This window comes from Cebus imitator, unplaced genomic scaffold (assembly GCF_001604975.1).
Source record: "Cebus imitator isolate Cc_AM_T3 unplaced genomic scaffold, Cebus_imitator-1.0 Scaffold71, whole genome shotgun sequence".
Taxonomy (NCBI): domain Eukaryota; kingdom Metazoa; phylum Chordata; class Mammalia; order Primates; family Cebidae; genus Cebus; species Cebus imitator.
This window is the reverse complement of record NW_016107386.1, coordinates 3,973,294-3,980,094: the sequence shown is the minus strand read 5'-3', so window position 1 is coordinate 3,980,094 and position 6,801 is coordinate 3,973,294. Positions and strand designations below refer to the sequence as shown.

Sequence of the window (6,801 nt, the reverse complement as noted above, 5' to 3'; positions counted from 1 at the left end):
AGCAATTCTCCTGCCTTAGCCTCCCAAGTAGCTGGGATTACAGGTATGTACCACCACCCCTGGCTAATTTTTGTATTTTAGTAGAGACAGGGTTTCACCATGTTGGCCAGGCTGGTCTCGAACTCCTGACCTCAAGCGATCCACAGCCTTGGCCTTCCAAAGTACTGGGATTACAGGCGTGCACTGCACCCGGCCACCCTCCATCTTAAGAGAGTATGCTTTCAAGGAAATACCCTGCCTACCTTAGGAATAAATGCTACGTAAAGGAAAAAAATTGAGCTGAAAAAAATGGTGCCATTTGAAAAGGAAGGAATGAGATTTAACTGGTGCTCAAAGCTTCTCTGATACAAAATATTTGGTCATGGATTCATAATTTGCTTGACATTTCCAGCAAAGTGAAGATGGCAATAACAAAGAAACTTCTTACAAGAGAAGAGAAAGACACATGGAGCTCCCGAATTTCTGCTGGAACAAGACTGTTAAATACAGTCAAGTTCGTTTTGTGCCTGAGCCAGTGTCTGATAGAAGGCCACGCTCTCTTCTTTGGCCTGGTCAAGTTTCTCTTCCAGGTCATCAATTCTCTCTTCCAGTTTTGCAACCATTCTCTCTGCAAATTTAGCACGGTTCTCAGCCTCCTTCAGTTTGCCAGACAGAAGCTTAATTTTTTCTTCATATTTGTCCTCCTTCTCAGAATACTTTTCAATAGCAGCCTCCGGCGATTTCAGATAGTTGATGACATTCTTGAGTTCTTCTGCCAGGTCACCACATTTTCGTTCACACAGCTCCACACGCTCCTCTTCCCTGGCCAGTTCGCCCTCCAGGATGGCCAGCTTTCGAGCTATCTCCTTGTACTTGCGGTCAGCCTCCTCCAGAGTGTGCCTGGCCTCTTGGAGCTGCATCTCCTGAATCTCCATCTTCTCCTCATCCCTCATGGCCCGGTTTTCTGTCACCTACATTCCTCCCTCACGCTCATCTGCAGCCGTTCCCGCCTCCTCCAGCTTCTGCAGGGCTGTGACCACTCGTTCCGAGCCCCATCCACCTCCTCCTCAACGAGCTGGAAGCGTCGGTTGAGGACAGCCACATCACCTTCAGCTTCCTCGAGTCGCTCGCTCGCGCCCGCCATCCAGCTGCCGCTGCAGGCCCTGCGCGCGTCTTTGCCTCTTCCTCCTGCTGCTGCAGGGCCTGAATCTTGCGTTTCACCATCTGCGGCGGGCCCCAGAATGGGCCGGACTCAGGCGACAGCTGCAGGGCCCCTCCAGTGCCCCCGAGCCTTTGGCAGTGCAGGGGCCTCCCCCGCACCTCTCTCCCGCACTCCACCGCCCCCGCTTCCCCGACTCCTGTGGGCTGCCACCGTCGGGGCGATGTCACCCGCCCTTGCACGGTAGCTGTTGATTCTGAGGTTTATTCATACTGACTGTAGGAGTCAATTTTCTTGGGTTTTTCAGGTACAATTACAGCAAAGTTTTTGCTTCCATCTTTTAAGTTTTTTACTTCTTGTTACTTTTTTCTAATTCCAGTTGAACAATACTGTAATGGTAAATAGCCTTTTCTTATTTTTATTTATTTATTTATTTTTGACATGGGGTTTTACTCTGTCGCCTGGGCTGGAGCCCAGTGGCACAATCTGAGCTCACATCAACCTCCACCTCCCAGGCTCAAGCGATCCTTCCACCTCAGCCTACCAAAGAGCTGGGACTACAGGCACACGCCACAAAGCCTGGCCAAATTTTTTTGGTTTTTTAGTGGAGACAGTATTTTGCCATGTTGGCCAGGCTGGTCTCAAACTCCTGACTTCAGGTGATCCACCTGCCACAGCCTCCCAAAGTGCTGGGATTACAGGCATGAGCCTGTCTTGTCTTATTCTTGATATTAATGAGAATGTTTCCAGGCATTTACAAAGCAGCACAATTTGGGAGATATGTTTTCATTGGCTAAAGAGATATTCATCTATTTCTATTTCACTAAGGGTTAGAAAAATCAAGAATGGATGTCAAATATTATCAAAAACATTTTCCGTACAAACAAGATTATCATGTAATGTCAAAATTGCATTTGTAAATTGTATTTATACAATTTTGCATGGTTTGCATTTATGTAATTTTGTATCAATTGTATTTATATGGTGAGTTTTCTTAAGATGAATTTCCTGGTGTTGCATCCCTGCTAAGTTCCTGATTCCTGTGTCAGTGGTATAACTTTTTTTTTTTTTTAGAAGGAGTCTTGCTCTGTCGCCCAGGGTCTTGGCTCACTGCAGCTGCCACCTCCCAGGTTCAAGCGATTCTCCTGCCTCAGCCTCCTGAGTACCAGAAATTACAGGCATGTGCCACCATGCCCCACTAATTTTTGTATTTTTGGTAGAGGAGGCGTTTCACCATGTTGGCCAGGCTAATCTCGAACTCCTGACCTCAGGTGATCCACCCACCTTGGCCTCCCAAAGTGCTGGGATTACACGTGTGAGCCACTACACCCAGCCAGTGATGTAGTATTTTTAATATGATGCCAGACCTATGCATCAATAGACTTTTGGATTGATATCTGTAAGCAAGATTGGCAGCTGTTTCTGTTTGCAGCATTTTGGTCAGATCTGGCACCTTTTCTTCCTCCTCTCTTCTTTGGAACTATTTAAATGTAAAGCCCAAACCCTTAATCACTATGTAAGACTGACTGCATCCCCAGTGTGCATGTAAACATTTAGTAAATTCTATGTGCTTTACAAACGTTAACTGTCAGATGCAGCAGTATCCCAAATGTCCTGGTACAAGCGACCGTGAGAGGAGAGTATTAAGATTAAAGGAGGTGAGAGCTGCCTTGATTGCCCCACAGCTGCAGGTACCATTTCCATCTCTTGCCCCCTTTTTTAATCCACCATGAAAAACCAGATTTCCGTTCCCAAGAGATTCTTATGAATGGAAATCAGGGCTCCCTTCATACATTTTAGATGAGAGTGGGAAGGGGCCTTGGAAGCCCCAATCAGCCTCCTCCATTCTAGGAAGACAGAGACAGGGCCCCAGAGGTGACGGAACAGCCTGAAGGTGTACTGCGTGGCTGTGACAGATTTCAAACCCTGGCATGCCACTCTGGCCTTATGTTCTTTCTGTGATTCTTAGCTGCCTCTCTTGCAGCAACAGAAGTAAAAACTTCTCAGCGTCCCCAGCAATGGACCCCAGTGCCCCAGTCAGATTTCCCAGACTCATCTCACTGAGGGATGGTGCACTGTCTGAACAGGCCCCGGGCCACAGCATGGGGCATAGTAGAAGGAAGGAGGGTGATTTACCCTTGTATCTCACGCAGGCTGGCCCAGTTTTGTCTTGTCCTTCACAGAGGGGCTTTGGCTGCATCCAATCCCGTGAACGATTTCTTCTGAACTCTGTCTGCAGAGACATGAATCATTACCTGGAAATGCTCTGGAAGTGCTTGTAATGTGTGACAGAAAGTGGCCTAGAAAAAGCTCCCAGGAGGCCGAGGCAGACGGACCACTTGAGCCCAGGAGTTCAAGACCAGCCTGGGCAACACAGAGAGATCCCCGTATCTACAAAAAATGCACACAAAATTAGCTGGGCATGGTGGCACACAACTATAGTCCCAGCTACTGGGAGACTGAGGTGGGAAGATCACCTGAACCCAGGGAGGTTGAGGCTGTTACCACAGCCTTACCAGCCATGATCACGCCGCTGCACTCCAGCCTGGGCAACAGAGTGAGTCTCCATTTCAAAATAAAATAAAAGGCTCCCAAGGTCAAAGATACGTTAAGCAACCCATTGCTCTGCTCCTGTTGGAATTCCTATTCTCAATTTTGCTGCAAATACCAAGGCCTTTGCTCCAGGAAAAATGAAGGCTGGGTCAGGTGTGTTCTCAGCCTCCTGGCTTAATTGGTTTGTTCTCCTGTAGAGGTGAGGAGAGGACCTGGGTGGCAGGGATTCTGACTGATTCCACATTACCTGGCAAAGCAGCTGTTGAGGGGAAATGTTTAATCCTCACTCTAGTGGGGATCTTCCTTGTCAGCTTCACCCACTCCCTGCATGTTTTGTGGAAATGGCAAACACCACTTTGTTGAGCAATACAAACACTGGCTTCCTATAGCTGCATCTCTGAGAATGGGCTTGAGATAACCCAGCTACCACAATTTCATTTTTGAATTTCAAATACAAATTATATCAGAGCCAAGAGTCCCCTGTGGGAATTTTGGTCCATTTTCAAAGTGGAAAAATAGAAGTCTGCAAGATGACATAACTTGCCTGAGGCCACACAGTCAAATACTTGCCAGCTGGGGATGCAAGGCCAGCATGGAACCCATGTGCCCCCATTCCATTAAGGCTCGCTCTTGGGCAAGCATTTCATATATAAAATTTGGGATTCAGAAGCTCCTCTCCATTTTTAAACTGAAATGGAAGGCCCTGAGTTCTTAAAGGCCTCTCTGTTTATCAGCGTCATTGGACATAATTCTGATCTATGAAAGCAAAACCACAACGAATGGCCCTTTGCATGATGTTCTATGAAGTACCCCAGAGAAAACAAAGCATCAGGTGGAAGCTAGATGTTTTTCAAAAGCACATCTATGTCTAACTTTTCCCTCTTCCCTGTCCTGCTTCTCTCATCCATATATATTCAAGTTTCTCCTGACTGCATTGACTTGATCAATCCCTCATATACATGCCTGTTTTAGGCTCTGTAACTAGGAAACCTGCCCTAAAACTACTCCTCGCTGCTCTCCCTGAATCCACAGTTGACTGCTCCAACCTGTCCTCCACATCACAAATGTGATCATTCTTTACACAGGCTTAGACCCTGGAAATAATTCCCATTGCTATTGGGATAAACAGGAAGCATCACTATGGCCTCCAAGGTCTTTGGCAGAGGTCTGGCTGCTGACCTCCCACTGCTCAGCCCTCAGTCACACTGGCTTGCTTTCTCCCTCTCTTATTCCCAGCTTTCTTCTGCCTCAGCGCCTTTGCACATCTGGTTCTCCTGCTTGGTCTATTTTTCTCTGCCATCATCTCATACCACTGATCCCTGCTCACTCTTCAGCTCTTAGCTCAATCCCTGCCCATGCAGGAATGTACCCAGTGGGCCTTGGGTTAGAAATCCCTCCCTGGCTCACATTAGTTCCTGCCACATCCTCCCATAGCAGTTTGTACCTCTCTCTTAGCATTTCATTGTATTGCTTGTTTTAATGATCTTTGCATTAGACTATAAGCTCCATGAAGGCAAGGACTGTATTATTATTAATCTTCTTTTTTATTAGTTTAACATGCTGACAGATTGTTATTAATAAGTAAATTTATTTTCTTTTTTTGTGCTCCTGTAATATTCCAAGCATGTACTAGTTGTTGGCAATACACACCGTGGGAAATTGATACTGTCCCGGCCCTCTGGGAGTATATAGTGTAGCGGAGAATATAGAAGTAAGTTAAATATACTTCATTTATACTTCATTGTCACAACAGTAACGAGTGCTATGAAAGAAAATTGTGAGGTATTATTATTATTGCTATTTCTTTTTTGAGACAGAGTCGCTCTGTTGACCAGGCTTGAGTGCAGTGGTGCTGTCACAGCTCACTGCAGCCTCAACCTCCTAGGCTCAGGTACTCCTCCCGCCTCAGCCTCCTGAGTAGCTGGGACTACAGGCATGCTCCACCGTGCCCAGATAACCTTTTTTGTATTTTTTGTAGAGATGGAGTTTTACCATGTTGCCCAAGGTGGTCTCGAACTCCTGGGCTCAAGCAATCTGCCCACCACAGCCTCCTGAAGTGCTAGGATTATAGACATGTGCCACTGCATGTGGCCAGTATTACTCTTTTTAAAAAACAGTGATTTTCATTGCCTGTATCAGAAGATAATTTGTAGGGTATTATCTGACTCATCATTTTATTCCCTTTACCAAGCAAGTCTGATATACAATGAATGCTCAATAAAAATTTTGAAGGATTAAATAAACGACCTGGCTATGTCTTTTGTCTCTTTGCCAGATAAACATCTAGTCTTCTGAGAGTCCATCAAAATGAATAGGACATTTTAATGTACCTCCTCAGTAAGAAGAATGATTTTAAATGCCTTAACTGACTGCAAGAAAATCTGTGAGAAGTAACTGCAAAATCATGGCAACACTCCTGCCTTAGACAGAGTTTCTAAAGGAACCAGCTCTCTCAGAGCTTAAGAAGGTTAAACAGGTTATTATGAATTAAACGTTTGCTATAATTTGCATATTTATGATATAGCCGAGTGGTAGTTTTCTTTCATTTATACATATTTGGGGAAACTTTATATAAACAATGTTAATTTTACAGAGCTCAAAGTATAATTTTCAGATTCTGGCTTGTGATATGTTTGTACACATTGACGTATTTTTCTTCTGTCCAGCTGATGTTTAATGCTCAACTGTATTCTAAGGACCGGTGACTGTGCTACAGTTGTTGTTCAATACATTTAACAACACCCATGATTAAAATATAGCGTATTTGCTTTAGAATCCTTTATCCAGAGCCAATTTCAAACAACAAAATTGTTTTTATGTGAAAACATAATCAGCTTTTTATAACGTATTGATCCATGGCATGCTATCTGGGAAGGCATTGTGGCTAAAGTGGCTAAGGCCAGGCACAGTGGCTCACGCCTATAATCCCAGCACTCTGAGAGTCTGGGGTAAAAGGATCACTTGTGTCTGGGCGCGGTGGCTCATGCCTGTAATCCCAGCACTTTGGGAGGCCGAGGCGGGCAGATCACTAGGTCAAGAGATCGAGACCATCCTGGCCAACATGGTGAAACCCCATCTCTACTAAAAATACAAAAATTAGCTGGGCGTGG

At 45.4% G+C, this 6,801-nt stretch overlaps 1 pseudogene; it reads right to left on the bottom strand.

The window, feature by feature from the left end:
• Window positions 1-224: 224 nt before the first annotated feature.
• On the bottom strand, window positions 225-1,243 carry LOC108306380 (annotated as a pseudogene).
• Window positions 1,244-6,801: the final 5,558 nt, after the last annotated feature.